We start from the raw sequence: 18,652 nt of genomic DNA, 5'->3' as shown, positions 1-18,652 counted from the left end.
AGGTTAGAAACCAGAAATCTTATTTTAGCTATGACTAAAATTAATCTGTATTTTGAGGAGAAATTTAGACTTCTGTACTAATTAAATATGAATAATAAATATAGAGGCTATAGGGAAAATTAAATGATACTGTGGATATAGAATGTCCAAATGATAAAGCACAATATTTACTGTAGAAGAGGTTATTATTCTTCTTCATTTCCCTTTTAAAATATACACTTATTTTCCTTTTTCTTTCACCAAACTTCCTTCTTTCTCCCCAAGTTCTTTTCTTCTTCATCTTTGCTCTTTGATTTCCTATCTTCTATTTTCTTTTTCCTTCTCCATTTCTTGATTTCCTTCCTCCTCTTCTTAGATAGATGGGAGTGTGAGAGTCACTCTCATGTATGAGGAAACTCTGGTACTCAGTCTATATTAGTGAGCAGAGGAGGTAGAGGAGCTCTCACTTCTGAACCAGCCAGAGGAAAGATGGAGCAAGCTAAGCCCTCCACAGAAACACCCAGCAAAGTAAGTCATAATTTGCTCTTAAAATTTATTACAATACATAATACTATTATATTATATTATCAAAGACTGTGGGAATACATGTATACCATATTACACAAAGGAAGTATTCTTGGTGATTTGTAAGTATCCTTTTAAGAAATAAAATCAAAATTGTGATAAAATAAGAGCTATTATCATTTAAAGAAGAAACTTAGTCATTTCTTCTGTAAAGTAGAAAACTTCTTTTATAAAGCTGAAATCATCTTTCAAATATAGTCACCTACTAATATAAGAAAAATCTTGAACTATTTAAAGATTTTTAGATAAAAATGTAATAAATGAATAAAGGTTATAAGACATAGGAACTAAGAATGATGGTAAGAGAAAATATAATGTTCCACATTATATTTTACTAGGATAAACTTTGGCTATAGAAGCAAAAATGTTTTTGTTCCATTTCCAAGAAAATTAGTCAACTTTTAAAAATTATCTTCTTTGCAATTATGAATTTTAATCTTTTGTATTTTAAGTAAAGAATGAACAATTGAAATAGTAATGCAGAAATTTAGACTCAGAACAACAAACTAAATTCTATAAACCAGTTGGCCAATATTAAAATCACAAGACTTTAATATTAATGAATACAAATTAGATATCTGGGCTTTAAAAAATTAAACAAAGACTGCCTACAAAATGTACATCACCGGTTTCCCATTATAACATTTCATAGTATTCAGAGATGTGCAAATATATACATGTGACTGCTCCCAATGAGTGAAGTTGATGATGTGCATTTCAAGGGATATGGTGGTCACTATAGTAGTTGTGAACTTAACTATGTCTCATCTGATTTTAGTTTAATAGCAATAAGCCCACTTCCTCATTTTACCTTTATGTACATGTAGGTTATCACATGCCGAGCAGCCATTGCCTGGAAAACAAATGCTCCTCTGTCCATTGAGGAGGTCGAAGTTGATCTGCCAAAGACTGGTGAGGTTCTCTCTTCAAAAAAATTACAGACTAGGGCAGAACAGATTCTGCCTGGAAGCAAGGGGTGTGTGTGGGATAGGGAGGGGGCGGGTGGTAGGTGGGAGAAATGGCCCAAACAATGTATGCACATATGAATAAACAAATACAAAAAAAAAACTAGCATGTTTCTTCTTACTTTTCTCATCCTATCGTTGCATGGAGCAGCTCTCTGCTACCAATATTGATGTCTAATCTGCTTAGGAGAACTGATATATAATTGATAAATTATGCATAAAATAAAATTCCTGAAGATAGCAGCTAGAGGGAGGAAGCAGAAAGCATGCCTCATAAAGTAAAATCTTGGAAAGATGCTGGACATACACCTTACAGACCAAACCACCGAGAAGAGGCAAAACTTTAACCCCTCCACACCTCCAGCCTGCACAGAGCATCTCCACTTCACATTAAATGGAGAAACCAGGAGGGCCCCCAGGCCACCACCAGATGCTGGTGCCCAGACAACTTGGGAAGATGTGGACCACAAGGTGAGCTAAGCAGTATGTGGTACTCCTGCAGAAAACCCTGGGCCAGATCAGCATAGCCCCCTGGACAGGCTGACCACACCCAGGGAAAAAAAGAGAAACTGAGTAATAAGCAATAAGAACAATAAAGACACGTAGCAAAGAGGGTGGGGCACCCTGACCGCCAAAGAGAGGGGAACGGGAATCCCTCAGAACTGTAAATAAACAAGCCGGGCCAGAGAAGGCAGGAGTGGCGGCACACACCCAGCAACCAAGAGCAGGAAACTTGTAAAAGTGGCGGAGGGAGGAAAACTCCACAGGAGAGGGGGGAAGACCCATTTCCCATGTGAGCTGTAAATAAACATGCCGGCCTGAGAAAGCTGGTCAGTGTCACCTCCCCCAGTGTGCTTGGAGAGGGGAAAGCTTGTAGCAGCAGCTCATGCACAGGAGAACTTTGAGTAAACAAAGCCTGCAGGGCAAGGTGAGTGCTAAGCTCACCCCTGAGATCTGCATAAATAAAGCCTCCAGCAAAAGCAGGCTGACAGCAGTGGGCAGGCAAGCCACAGCCACAGATAGCCATTCACAGACCTGTCTCCAGACACTTTTTTTTTTCTCTCTCGCCCTATTTTTGATGAGACAACAACTGAACTATGCCTGCATGCTGAAACACTTACTGAAACTGTATTGCATTTGAACTTGGGACACTTTGTGGGTTTATTGTTTGTTTGTTTTGTGTGGTTTGGGTTTATTTTATTTTTCCCCTTTGATGAGACAACTACAGAACAACATCTGAGGCACCATTTCCAGGATTGGAGGCTGAGGGAAGAACATCAAAATTGCATTTGAACTTGGAGATTATTTTTATTTTTTACTTTATTTTTTTATTTTTATTTTTATATATATTTTTTTCATTTATTATTTATTTATTTATTTATTTATTTATTTATTTTCAATCCTCTCTCTGTCTCTGTAATGACTTTTCAGCTTACGGTTGAATAGTACACTGTCTCTCCCTGTTTATATCTTTGAAACTTTTTTTGTTTGTTTCTTTGCTTTGTTTTTTTCTACTTGATTATTTCTTTTTCCCTTTTCCTTTAACTTCTTTGCTTTCCATCTCCTCTCACCCTTCCATTCTAAATATCACTAGTGTTATTATTACAAGCCAGAAAATACTTAATTGCACACAATACAGGGACAATAACAACACCAAGGGCAATGATGGGAAGACAGAAAAAACAGGGAAACCATCTTCCCCACAGCAAAAAATTAGTACAGGAAACAGAGGGAAATGAAGAAAATAGATACTCTGATCCAGACTCCAAAAAATGAAGATATAATATGCCAAAGAACCCAATGAAGCCCACAAGAACAATCTAAAAGAAGAAATACTACAGGTACACAATGAGAATTTTACAGAGATGATACTGGATATGGTCAACCAAAATGTACAGGAAACACTCAAGAAATTCTAAGATAACAAAAATAGAGAATTTGAAAAAGTAAAAGAAGAAATAAAGGAAACCATAGAAGCACTGTAAACACCAAAGTGAAACACAGAACATGGTTAATAAAGAGATAAATGAACTCAGGACAAAAATAGACAACATTAAAGAGGAAATGACCCAGGATATGGAAAACCTCAGAAAAAAGAATGAAACAGAATTGCAAAACAAAACAGAAGTCCAATCCAGCAGAATAGAACAAACAGAAAACAGAATCTCAGAATTCAAAGATGAAAAGGTAATTAAAGGAAAAACCAAAGAACTATTAATTAAACAACTCAAGACCTGTGAAAAGAAAATGCAAGAACTCACCGACTCCATCAAAAGACCAAACGTGAGAATCATGGGCATCAAAGAAGGAGAAGAGGTGCAAGCAAAGGAATGCGTAATATATTCAACAAAATAATAACAGAAAAATTCCCAAATCTAGAGAAATCTATTTCATTATGGATGCAAAAGGCCTCCAGAACACCAAACAGACCAGATCAAAATAGAACTACCCCATGGCATATCATCATTAAAACAACAAGTTCAGAAACTAGGGAAAGAATATTGAAGGATGTAAGAGAGAAAAAACAAATAACATACAAAAGTAAACTCATCAAAATCACAGCAGACTTCTTAACAGAAACATTAAAAGCAAGAAGAGTGTGGGGTGAGAACTTCTGGGCACTGAATGAAAATAACTTCAACCCCAGGATACTCTACCCACCTAAACTATCATTCAAAATAGATGGAGCAATAAAAGTCTTCCATTATAAGCAGAAACTAAAACAGTATGTGACCACAAAGCTGCCACTACAAAAGATTCTCCAAGGGATTCTACACAAAGAAATTGAAACCCAACATAACCATGAAAGGACAGGCAGCACCAAACTACAGGAATAGAAAAAGCAAGAAAGTAGAGAGTAACTTCAACTTAGGTACACACAATCAAACCTTCAAACAACTAAGACAAGTAAATGACAGGAATAACCACATACTATCAGTACTAACACTTAATGCTAACGGACTTAATTTACCCATCAAAAGGCACCATTTGATGAAATGGGTTAAAAAGGAAGATCCAACAATTTGCTGCTTACTCTGAGACCCATCTCACTGACAGAAATAAGCATAGGCTTAGGATGAAAAGCTAATAGAAGACTTACCCAGCCAATGGCCCCCGAAAACAGGCAGGAGTAGCAATACTTATCTCTGCCAAAGTAGATGTCAAATCTACATTGATCAAATGAGATAAAGAAGGACATTCCATACTAATAAAAGGGGAAGTACACCAAAAGGAAATAACAATTATCAACCTATATGCACCCAATGTTAACGCACTCAATGTCATCAAACATACCCTGAAAGACCTAAAAGCATTTATTAATTCCAGCACATTGGTTGTTGGAGACTTTAACACCCCATTATCATCAATAGATAGGTCATCCAAACAAAAAGTCAATAAAGAAATTCAAGACCTAAAATATACAATAGATCAAATGGACCTACTTGATGTCTACAGAACATTTCATCCAACTTCTACACAATATACATTCTTCTTAGTAGCCCATGGAACCTTCTCCAAAATAGATCATATCCTAGGGCACAAAGCAAGCCTCAGCAAATATAAGAAAATAGAAATTATACCATGCATACTATCTGATCACAATGCAAATGCAATAAAACTAGAACTCAACAACAAAAGTAAAGACCAAAGACATGCAAACAGCTGGAAACTGAATAACTAATTACTTAATGAACAATGGGTCATTGATGAAATAAAAGAGGAAATTCAAAAGTTCCTGGAAGTCAATGAAAATGAAAACACAACCTACTGGAACCTATGGGACACAGCAAAGGCAGTCCTGAGAGGAAAGTTTATAGCCATGAGTGCATATATTAAAAAGACTGAAAGATCCCAAATCAATGACCTAATGATGCATCTCAAACTCCTAAAAACAAGAACAAGCAAATCCCAAAACAAATAGAAGGAGAGAAATACTAAAACGAAGAGCTGAAATCAACGAAATAGTAACCAAAAAAACCATACAAAGAATTAATTAAACAAAAACTTGGTTCTTTGAAAAATAAAGAAGAGCAACAGACTCCTGGCAAACCTGACTACAATGAGGAGAGAAAAAACACAAATTTGTAGAATCAGGAATGCAAAAGGGGAGATAACAACAAACAACATGGAAGTCCAGGAAATCATCAGAGACTATTTCAAGAACCTATATTCAAAAAAATTTGAAAATCTTAAAGAAACGGACAGATTTCTAAATACATATGATCATCCAAAACTGAACCAAGAGGAAATTAATCACCTGAATAGATCTATAACACAAAATGAAATTGAAGCAGCAATCAAGAGTCTCCCCAAAAAGAAAAGTCCAGGACCTGATGGATTCTCTGATGAATTCTATCAGACCTTTAAAGAAGAACTGATATCAACCCTCCTTAAACTGTTCCATGAAATAGAAAGGGAAGGAAAACTGCATAACACATTTTATGAAGCCACTATTACACTTATCCCAAAACCAGGCAAAGACACCTCCAAAAAGGAGAACTATAGGCACATCTCCTTAATGAACATTGATGGAAGATTCCTCAACAAAATAATGGCAAACCGAATTCAACAACACACCAAAAAGATTATTCACCATGACCAAGTAGGCTTCATCCCAGGAATGCAGGGGTGGTTCAACATAAGAAAATCAATAAACGTAATAAACCACATTAACAGAAGCAAAGACAAAAACCACTTGATCATCTCAATAGATGCAGAAAAAGCCTTTGATAAGATCCAATACCGTTTCATGATAAAAGCTCTAAGAAAACTAAGAATAGAAGGAAAGTACCTCAACATTATAAAAGCGATATATGACAAACCTACAGCCAGCATTATACTTAACAGAGAAAAACTGAAACCATTCCCTCTAAAATCAGGAAGTAGACAAGGATGCCCACTATCTCCACTCCTATTCAACATAGTACTGGAATTCCTAGCCAGAGCAATTAGGCAAGAAGAAGGAATAAAAGGAATACAAATAGGTAAAGAAACTGTCAAAATATCCCTATTTGCAGATGACATGATCCTATACCTTAAAGACCCAAAAAACTCTACTCAGAAGCTCCTAGACACCATCAATAGCTATAGCAAGGTAGCAACATATAAAATCAACGTAGGAAAATCATTAGCATTTCTATACACTAATAATGAACAAACTGAAAAAGAATATATGAAAACAATTCCATTTACAATAGTCTCAAAAAAAAAAAAAAAACAAATACCTAGGTGTAAACCTAACAAAGGAGGTGAATGAGCTCTACAAGGAAAACTATAAACTTCTGAAGTAAGAGATTGAAGAAGACTATAGAAAGTGGAGAGATCTCCCATGCTCATGGATTGGTAGAATCAACATAGTAAAAATGTCTATACTCCCAAAAGTAATCTACATGTTTAATGCAATTCCCATCAAAATTCCAATGACATTTATTAAAGAGATTGAAAAATCTACTATTAAATTTATATGGAAACACAAGAGGCCACAAATAGCCAAGGCAATACTCAGTCAAAAGAACAATGCTGGAAGTATCACAATACCTGACTTCAAACTATACTACAAAGCAATAATAATAAAAACAGCATGGTACTGGCACAAAAACAGACATGAAGACCAGTGGAACAGAATAGAGACCCAGATATGAAGCCACACAACTATAACCAACTTGTTTTTGACAAAGTTCCTAATAATATACAATGGAGAAAAGTCAGCCTCTTCAACAAAAACTGTTGGGAAAGCTGGTTAGCAGTCTGCAAAAAACTGAAACTAGATCCATGTATATCACCCTATACCAATATTAACTCAAAATGGATCAAGGATCTTAATATCAGAACACAAATTCTAAAGCTGATACAGGAATGAGTAGGAAATACTCTGGAATTAGTAGGTATAGGTAAGAACTTTCTCAATGAAACCCCAGCAGCACAGCAACTAAGAGATAGTATAGATAAATGGGACCTCATAAAACTAAAAAGCTTCTGCTCAACAAAAGAAATGGTCTCTAAACTGAAGAGAACACCCACAGAGTGGGAGAAAATATTTGCCAGCTACACATCAGACAAAGGACTGATAACCTGAACATATAGGGAACTTAAAAAACTAAATTCTCCCAAAACTAATGAACTGATAAAGAAATGGGCAGGTGAACTAAACAGAGCTTTCTCAAAAGAAGAAATTCAAATGGCCAAAAAACACATGAAAAAATGCTCACCATCTCTAGCAATAAAGGAAATGCAAATCAAAACCACGCTAAGATTCCTCCTCAACCCTGTTAGAATAGCCATCATTAGCAACACCACCAACAACAGGTGTTGGCAAGGATGCGGGGAAAGAGGAACCCTCTTACACTGCTGGTGGGAATGTAAACTAGTACAACCACTCTGGAAAAAAATCTGGAGGCTACTTAAAAAGCTAGACATTGATCTATCATTTGATCCAGCAATATTACTCTTGGGGATATACCCAAAAGACTGTGACATAGGTTACTCCAGAGGCACCTGCACACCCATGTTTATTGCGACACTATTCATAATAGCCAAGTTATGGAAACAACCAAGATGCCCCACTACTGATGAATGGATCAAGAAAATGTGGTATCTATACACAATGGAATTTTATACAGCCATGAAGAAGAATGAAATATTATCACTCGCTGGTAAATGGATGGAATTGGAGAACATCATTCTGAGTGAGGTTAGCCTGGCCCAAAAGACAAAAAATCATATGTTCTTGCTCATATGCGGACATTAGATCAAGGGCAAACACAACAATGGGATTGGACTTTGATCTCATGATAAAAGGGAGAGCACACAAGGGAGATATGAGGATAGGTAAGACACCTAAAAAATTAGTTAGCATTTTTTGCCCTCAACACAGAGAAACTAAAGCAGATACCTTAAAAGCAACAGAGACCAATAGGAAAAGGGGACCAGGAACTAGTGAAAAGGTTAGATCAAAAAGAATTAACCTAGAAGGTAACACACATGCATAGGAAATTAATGTGAGTCAACTCCCTGTATAGCTATCCTTATCTCAACTAGCAAAAACCCTTGGTCCTTCCTATTATTGCTTATACTCTCTCTTCAACAAAATTAGAGATAAGGGCAAAATAGTTTCTGCCTGGTATTGAGGGGGTGGGTGGGAGAGTGAGGGGGCGGAGTGGGTGGTAAGGGAGGGGGTGGGGGCAGGGGGGAGAAATGACCCATTGTATGCATATATGAATAAAAAAAATTAATGCTAGAAATTCAAAGCAATTCTAGTGTCTGCAAATTCAACATTCGGTCTTATCAGTCATTTTATTTTAGCTTTTATAGGATTTGTGTGGTTTAATATTACTTGTAATTAACTTCTTCATCTGATGACTAAGACATTTGAGGAGATTTCATATGCTTTGAGCCATTTGGATATTTTTTGTTGTCAAGTAGATGACAAAGTCTCTTGCCCATTTTTTCTAATGGTCATCCACCTTTTACATATTTATTTGTAATATATAGATAGATAGATAGATACACATATATCCTAGACATGACCTCTCAATTGGTTATAATTTTTACAAATTTATTCCTACATTTTGTTGCTTCCCTTTTCACTGTCTTAATAGTTTATGCATAAGAAAAGAATCTCATAATTTTACTGCAGTCCAATTTATCAACCATTTCCCTAAAACTAGGGCCGTTTATCTCCCAATTAAGAAATCATTTCCTTCCCCTAGGTTAGGAAGATAATTTTCTTGTTTTTGTCTAGATTCTTAACTGGTTTTTATTTCACATTTTGACTTACAAATTAAAATTACCTGGTAGTAATTCTTTTATGTTTGTAGTAAGGTAGAGTCCAAGACTAATTTGCTTTCTACTTACATATCAAATTGACCTGGTTATCTGAAACTCTGTCTTTCCCTTCAACATTGAAGTGCTACCTTTGTCATAAATCAAATGACTAAAACCTCTGGATGTGCTTCTTGATTTTAATCCTGCTCTATTACCTATTGGTCTATTTTATCTATTCATGCACCAAAACTAAATGGTCATATTATTGAGCTTTATAATGTCTTGATTCCTTACAAAATTAGTCCTACTACTTGTTCTTCAAACTTTTCTTGACTATCCTTGGCATTTTACACTGAAGCATTGAAATGTCAAAGAACACTGTAATTCTTCACAAATTTTATCAGAGTTGTCTATAGATTTTAGCTTTGAATCCTCCTCTTCCATCTGATCCTCTTCACATCTGATCAAAGAATTTCCACATTACTTCATCAGACATAGTTGAACACATATGTAAACTATAAAGACAAAATACACAGCTAGGCAAGAAATTTCAGTTTTATTTTGTAGAATGCCATTCAATTTAGTAGGTTTCAGATCTTCCAATTAGGTTCAGGGTATACACTTCTTGAGGATGTCACAGAAGACGTAGCTTTGCATTTGATCAGTTGATGGTTGATTTTCATTCATCTCATTATTGTCATTTATTGCAGACATTGTGCCCAGCTTTCCTACTTGTCCTTAGTGGAAAGGTAAATGTTTAAAAAGCCTAGCATGACAGAGCTGGAAGCTAAACTATCTTCATATAATTTCTAAGTTACACTTGGTGATAATCTTGCTAGTTACATACTATTGTTCTACTGGACAAGTGCTGAATTGTATTTTGAACTAGTTCATTGAGAGCACCAAAGGCTAGGCCATTAGAGACACATGAACTAGCTCACTGAAACAAGGGGGGAAAAACAACACAAAGTTCATTCAAAGTACAAAAGACAGAAGAACAGTCTAAAACAATTTGGAAACAAAAAAGAGTAGAAAATAAGATTATTTCACTTACAGAGTAAAACTAGAAAATGATTTTTCTTAGAGAGCTAAATATGGGGTTCAATTTCAACAAGGATGTCATACACACATGATTAGCCAGAGATTTCCTGCAGTCAAAATCCAAAGCAGTCAGTGTGGTATCACACCCTTGTAATGCCAGCACTCAAGAGGCTAAGGCAGGAAAATCACAAGTTTAAGGCCAGCCTAGACTATAATATGTCAATATCCTGTCTAAAAACAAAAAAAAGCAGAGATACATGAGCTTGCAGGAAAGCTGTTTGGACCAAAATCCTGAACAAATAGACCAAGAAAACATAGAGATAAACGTCTTCCTCCTCTTAAGATTAGAAAGGAATAAAGGAAAGAAGTTAGCATTGAACTGAGCAATTAGTTCAATTGGCAAAAGGTACCAATTTGTAAAAAGAATTTATGGACTTCAAAGGATCAATGTCTTCTGTCTAGAAAAAAATCAATAAAGAGAATGTTGAAAGTGAAATGTACAAAAGACACTGAACTTCTCATTCGCCAATGACTCCATTCAGCTCTGGAATCTCCTTACCCTGGAGAGAAGGTCACCAACCTTTTCTGGAAAAACTAAAGAAAAAAGCCAATCACAGGCAGGAAAAAAGAAAGAAAACTGTTCACCAAAGCAGTGTCTTTGAAGAAAAGGCAATTCCACTTTTCTTTTTGGATATTACTCATAAGTCATGAACTAGCATGCCAGGATCAGGACAGGAAACTTGCCATGAAAGCCTTGTGTTTTAGCCTCTTCTGCTGGCAGGCAGAAGGAAATGCATGGAGAGAATCCAAGACATTATCACCCATGGCTTCCTCCCATTTGAGTACATGTATCAAAACAGACCCTAAAGTTTCTGTTGGTTGCTTTATCACAAGCCATAGAATATATAAATCTTCATGGTAAACAGCCACAAAATAATTTAGTGATGTTTGAGATGCTAAAGTGGTTCAGGAAAAATTATAAAGACAAAGACAAACTAATCACTTTGGTCTTTCGTTTTCTGAAGTAGCTGTACTTTTATATGGACACAATAGCACATTAAATGTTTAGCCCAAGCTTTGATGAATATATTCTGTCTCTGGACTTGGAAATGTGACATTTTCTGAAATATTCAATAGTTTTATGACAAGGCATTTTTGTGTTGTTGTGTTGGGTAGGGGATACTTTGCAGCACTTAGCAAAATTTCTTCTATCAAATATATCATACATGAATTCACCCACTCCATCATTCTCCTTTATCCTCCTCTCCCCTTATTCCTGGAATAGTTTCAACACTTATCTTTTTTTGTATTAACATGCATGTGTACACAGTATCTGCACAATATATTCACCCTCCCACACCCTTTTCCCACCTCCCCCCCGCACTGGTACAAATCTCCCCCCTCCTTCCCCCGCAGGACCTGTTCTGTCCTCCTGTTCTCCAACTGTGTAAAAGAAAAAAAAAATGAGGTTTTGTTTGTTTAACATAGCTACACAAGGAGTTTCAACAAGGCATTTTATTTACAATCATCTAATCCCCTTTCAGCTTATATCATCTGGGCTCTGTGGTACTGATAAGCACTTCCTGGAGGGGAAAAACAAAGTACCATTTCCTGTGATTTTGGGCCATGAGGGAGCTGCAGTTGTAGAGAGTATTGGAGAACGTGTAACCAGTATGAAGCCAGGTAGGTGAGTGGGCAAAATATGGTGTCAACTCCTTTCCCAATTCGTTCTCTGATTCTCCAAAGGTACCATAAAGAGAGCAGAACTTCATCACGTATTGACAAAAACATTGCATTGTATGCACACTCCAGATATAGCTCAAAAGGTAGGCAGCTTAAAATTCAGAGTCCTGGGTTATAGATGTAGCTCAGTGGTAGAACATTTGCCTTACATGGTTAAGACCCTGTGTTCAATCCGCAAAACTGCAAAAACAACAAAAAAGTCTGATTCTTCCAATTTTGTGTTTGATAGAAAGGACTAAAGGGAAAAGAATAATTCCCTACTCAATTTTGTAAAGATTACCACAAGTCTATCTATCTCCCCAAAATTAAACTAAAAATTGTAAATATATGTAATATATCATAATTTAAAATATGTACAATTAAGAAATGGTATCTGTACACACACACATGATAATCCTTTAGTTGTCTGCAGTAAGCATCATCTATGGTAGTTTCCCCCAGAATTTGTATTTGCTTTTTCCACATTGCATATATTCATGTTTCAAACACTTAGTAGTATTACGTGATAGTCTTGCAAGAATCTATGTCATAGATAACAAGGTGCCACAGTCCCCTCCTGGATGACATAGTGTTAGGAGAGGTCTATTGAAAATTCAGAATTTTTATCACAACTCAGTAATAATAAAGCCACTCCAACCCCCAACCTACGCCCCACTCCCATGTTAGTAGAGGCCCTGTGGTTAGCAGTAAGAATGTATCCCCACATCTCAGAACCAGGGAGGATTTAGTGAAAGCCTAGTGTGAATTATATTTCCTATATCTGGTCAGAAATAATGAAAACTCCCCTCAGTTAGTGACAAAGGCAGAGTTGAACACCTAAATAACTACCCTACTTGACAACAATAAGGCAGTATTGCTTTCCTCTGCCAGAGCAGGTAGTTTTCCAAAGAGGATTGAGGAAATAGAACCAGCTAAGACAGGGCTTCCTGGAGTCAGAACATTTCTAGAACATGGACCTCAAAACATTCCATTCAAAGGAGGCCAAATTGAATTAGATCCACCCATGGAGCAATTTATGTAGAGGGGTTTTGTTGAAAACAGTAGAGCAATTGATCAGCCATTAGTGGAGCCTAACAGCTGCGTGTCATCAGGGAAAAAGACAAAGTCACAGCCAAACCACTATCATCTTAGCATGAAAAGCATACCCAAGCCTGCAACCTTTGTGCGGCAACATAGGCTTCATGGCGGGGGCGGGGGGGGGGGGGTAAGTGGGACAGAGTTTACTAAAATGATACCCAGTTTCTAAAAAGATAAGCAAGCAAGTAACAATAACAATGCCCGTCAATACACAGTGTCATTAGAAAACATTATTCAGAATTTCAAACTCCCCGTAAAGAAATGCTCTGACAAGGAGCATGCATTCTGATCCATATACCAGAGAAAAGGCAGACAACAAAACCTTCTTGTGAGAGTGACCAGACAATCTAACAAACAATCTAAATAGCCAAGGTAAGTATTTAGAAACACTACAGAGAATCACTCATTTTAGCATTCCTTTTCATATAATTGATAATCTAGAAATTCTTGCTGTCAACTTAATTAGTAAGTGATCTTCCTCCACATTCTTCTCTAATACTTTATTTTCTGTAATCCCTCTACTTCCTCTTCATCCATTGCCTGTCTTCAAACTGCTTTTCTTCTCACTTACCATCTTTGCTCTTGGTCTTGTCCTTTACCACCCTCTCCTGTTAGGTCACATTCCTTTCTCTCTTTTACTTTCAATTATACTCAACACTTCACATCTCTCATTCTCCCTATGTTGATGTGCAATTATGTAATAAATTTTAATGTCATTCAGTTTGTGAACACTATACTCAGAACAGTTTGACGTGCTGCGGAGTCAAAGACATTCATTCAGATACACCCATAAAGCACACAGGAAACTAGAAATTCATCATGAACACCTCAGGAAAAGTGCGTCACATTTAAAAAATATAGAGAGATATAAAAATAGATATCATCTATCTTCTATAAATATATATATAAATTTTTATATATATCATCAAGATATATATGTGTATACATCATTGTCATTAGATATCAAACAAGTGTGCATGGAAATAAAATTAAGACCTGTTTTCTCCAATCAGATTATCAACTATTTTTAGTGATAATATCCAGTGTTTCCGGAGTTATGGAAACACATGTACCACTGATAGGAAATAATTTGCTGGAAACATTTTGGGTAATTGTATCAAAAGCTTTGATAATTTGTCTATCATACGGAAGTTTATTTCAATAAAATAATTACATATGTTTTTAAGAGGCTAATAGTAGTATTATGTTAGAGTGTAACATTGGGAATAACATATATCAAAAATACTAGGAAACTAGTAAGTTAAGGTATATTAGTTAACTAGGTCCTAAGTGGTCATTAAAAATTACCTGTAAAATACTCATAATGCTAAGTGGAAAAGCAGGGCTCAGAATGATCAGACAAACATACGTTATATGCATAGAAAATATAGGTCTGTAGAAATTGTTCTACAATGTTAACAGTGGTGACAGCAGCTAACTTTCCTCCCAGTTTTTTTATTCATTTATTAATATGTGCATACAGTGTTTGGGGCAATTTCTCCCCTCAACCCCCTGTCCCCGTCCTCTCCCTCCCACCCCTCTTGCTTCCAGGCAATTTTGTTGAACAGAAGACATAGCAATAATAAGAAAGACATACTGCTTTTGCTAGTTTGAGATAAATATCTATGCAGAGAGATTCCTAGCATTGCTTCCATGCACACGTGCATTACAACCTGAATTGGTTTATCTCTACCTGACGTCTTCACTACATCCCAGTCATCTTCCCATAGTGGCTTCTGCCAGTTTTAGGTTTCTGCATTAGCTCCTCTGCAGTGGGCACATCAAACACTTTCAAGTTTTGGGCTTCCTACCTTTCCCTATTCCTCCTGTATGTGTCCTCACCTTAGCATGTGACCCATGTCCAATAATATTACTGCATTTGCTTTAGGTTTAAAGTCCGCATGTGAGGGAGAATATGCGACTTTTGGCCTTCTGAGCCTGGGTAACTTCACTTAAGATGATGTTCTCCAGTTCCATTCATTTACTTGAGAATAACAAAATTTCATTCTTCTTCATGGCTGAGTACAATTCCATTGTGTATAAATACCACATTTTCTTAATCCATTCATCAATAGTGGAGCATCTTGGCTGTTTCCATAACTTGGCTATTGTGAATAGTGCTGCAATAAACATGGGTTTACAGGTGCCTCTGGAGTAACCTGTGTGGCATTCCTTTGGGTATATTCCTAGGAGTGGGATTGCTGGATCATATGGCAGATCTATGTTTAACTTTTTATGGAGCCTCCACATTGTTTTCCAAAGTGTTGTACTAGCTTACATTTCCACCAGCAGTTTATGAGGGTTTCTTTTTCCCCACATCCTCATCAATATTTGTTGTTGGTGCTGTTTTGATAATAGCTATTCTAACAAAAGTGAGGTGGAATCTTGGTGTGTTTTTTTTTTTTTTACCTGTAAGCCTGCAAACTTTATTAAAATTGCTTCTTAGTTAGGCCCATGTTTTCTACTAAGAAAGACAGATTTATTTCTTCCTTCTTAGTCATTGTATCTTTTAATTCAATTTCTTGCCTGATTCATTTTTTGCTATTACCCCCAATAAGATATATATGTACATTCTTTCCTTGCTTCCAGTTTTGAGTTAGCTATAGGACTTTTTTTTAAATTAATATATTCACATGTGCATACATTGTTTAGGTGATTTCTCCCCTCTGCCCCCCACCCCAACCTCTCTCTCCCCACCCCCCTCAATACCAGGCAGAATCTGTTCTACCCTTATCTCTAATTTTGTTGAAGAGAAGACGTAAGCATAATAAGAAAGACAAAGTGGCTAGTTGAATTAAGGATAGCTATGCAGAGAGATTCCTAGCATTGCTTCCATGTACAAATGTATTATAATCCAAGATGGTTCATCTCTAACTGATCTTTATACTGGTTCCTGATCCCCTTTCCTGTTGATCTCTGTCACTTTAAGGTTTCTATATTAGTTCCTCTGCAGTGGAGACATCAAACATTTTCATGTTTTGAGTTTTCTACCTATCCCCATACCTCCCGTGTGTGCTCTCCCCTTGTCATGTGACCCAAGTCCAAAACACTGCTATATTTGCCCTAGATCTAAAGTCCACATATGAGGGAGAACATGATTTTGGTCTTCTGAGCCTGCTAACCTCTCTCAGAATGATGTTCTCCAGTTACATCCATTTACTTGAGAATGATAAGATTTCATTCTTCTTCATGGCTGAGTAAAATTCCATTGTGTACAAGTACCACATTTTCTTGATTCCTTCATCAATACTGGGGCATCTTGGTTGTTTCCATAACTTGGCTATTGTGAATAGTGCTGCAATAAACATGGGTGTGCAGGTGCCTCTGGAGTAACCTGTGCTGCATTCCTTTGGGTATATCCCCAGGAGTGGGATTGCTGGATCAGATGGCAGGTCTATGTTTACATTTTTAAGAAGTCTTTGCCCTGCCCCCTTTCTCTGGGGCAGGTTCAGTGTTCTGTCAGCCCCCCTCTACTGTCCATGTGTTATGATGGTTTACTATTTGTTATTCAGTTTTGCTGGGCAATTCAGTTTTGGGTGCTGCTCACTGGCTCAGGAGATGAGCTCTGTGATCCTTTTTTTTTTTTATTCATATGTGCATACAATGCTTGGGTCATTTCTCCGCCCTGCCCCCACCCCCTCCCTTACCACCAACTCCTCCCCCTCCCTCTGCCCCCTACCCCCTCAATACCCAGCAGAAACTATTTTGCCCTTATTTCTAATTTTGTTGTTGAGAGAGTGTAAGCAATAATAGGAAGGAACAAGGGTTTTTGCTGGTTGAGATAAGGAAAGCTATACAGGGCATTGACTCACATTAATTTCCTGTGCATGTGTGTTACCTTCTACGTTAATTCTTTTTGATCTCACCTTTTCTCTAGTTCCTGGTCTCCTTTTCCTATTGGTCTCAGTTGCTTTTAAGGTATCTGCTTTAGTTTCTCTGTGTTAAGGGCAACAAATGCTAGCTAATTTTTTAGGTGTCTTACCTATCCTCACCCCTCCCTTGTGTGCCAAAGCTTTTATCATGTGCTCGAAGTCCAATCCCATTGTTGTGTTTGCCCTTGATCTAATGTCCACATATGAGGGAGAACATACGATTTTTGGTCTTTTGGGCCAGGCTAACCTCACTCAGAATGATGTTCTCCAATTCCATCCATTTACCAGCAAATGATAACATTTTGTTCTTCTTCATGGCTGCATAAAATTCCATTGTGTATAGATACCACATTTTCTTAATCCATTCATCAGTAGTGGGGCATCTTGGTTGTTTCCATAACTCGGCTATTATGAATAGTGCCGCAATAAACATGGCTGTGCAGGTGCCTCTGGAGTAACCTGTGTCACAGTCTTTTGGGTATATCCCCAAGAGTGGTATTGCTGGATCAAATGGTAGATCAATGTCTAGCTTTTTAAGTAGCCTCCAAATTTTTTTCCAGAGTGGTTTTACTAGTTTACATTCCCACCAACAGTGTAAGAGGGTTCCTTTTTCCCTGCATCCTCTCCAACACCTGTTGTTGGTGGAGTTGCTAATGATGGCTATTCTAACAGGGGTGAGGAGGAATCTTAGTGTGGTTTTAATTTGCATTTCCTTTATTGCTAGAGATGGTGGAGCTCTGTGATCCTTTACCTGCCCTGCTTTGGGGAGTGGCTTATGACCCACCCACTCTTGGCCTTCCTTTGGTCTTCCTGCTGTTCCTGTGTTTGTTTACTGAGAGTTGGGTGCTGAGTCAAGCTTCTTGCCCCTCCCCGTATCTCCAGGGCACATTCAGCTTGCTGCCCCCTCTGGTGTTGTGCTAGATAACAGTTTGCTGTTTGTTATTCAGTTTTGTTGTAGGATTGGGGTCAGTCTGCCCAGGGGCTGTGCTATTTTATGTTCCCAGGGGTAGCTAGGGGAGTTCCACATGATGCATGATGCTTACCTGCTTGTTTCAAATGATGTGCAGGCAGATTTGCGGCCAGTGGCAGTGATGGTGGCAGTGGCAGCAGGGAGAAATGGCTACTATTATCTCAGTGCAACCTGATATGGGAAAACTTTTCCAGTCTAGGGGTTCAGGATGTAGAAGGTTTGATTCTGGCTGGTGCTCTATTTCTGCTTGATGGAGGAAGAAGAGAAGGAAAGAAAAAAGAAAAGAGGAAAGAAAAAAAATCACCATAGGGAAGGAGGGTTTCCCCAGGGCTGGACCCTCCTTGCAGGCTGTGCAGTGGGTTGCAGCTGTTAGGTGCAATTAAAGGCTGATTTGAGGGTCAGTCTTTGGATTTTTTTCCTGCACCAAGTGTGATGGCAGTTATTATTCTGGTTATCAGACTTACCCAGGTGTGGTTTGAATTTCTCAGAGATTTGGAAGTCATGGAAGTTAGGCTTTCTGCTTCTGTGCTCTAGTCACCATCTTGGATCTCTCTTTTCCCAGGTTTTTTCCACTTTAGTTTTGTCTGAGTGACTTAGTGTTGTGTTAAGTGTGTATTACTTTTTAAATTAGGAGAAATATTTGCATAACACATATA

At 37.4% G+C, this 18,652-nt stretch overlaps 1 pseudogene; it reads left to right on the top strand.

Moving 5' to 3' along the window:
• Positions 1–468: 468 nt before the first annotated feature.
• LOC141410789 (alcohol dehydrogenase 1-like) overlaps positions 469–18,652 on the top strand; it is a 68,523-nt pseudogene continuing 50,339 nt past the window's right edge.

This window comes from Castor canadensis, chromosome 9 (genome assembly GCF_047511655.1).
Source record: "Castor canadensis chromosome 9, mCasCan1.hap1v2, whole genome shotgun sequence".
NCBI lineage: Eukaryota > Metazoa > Chordata > Mammalia > Rodentia > Castoridae > Castor > Castor canadensis.
The sequence above is the reverse complement of the archived record's forward strand: the minus strand, read 5'-3'. Positions and strand labels throughout refer to the sequence as shown.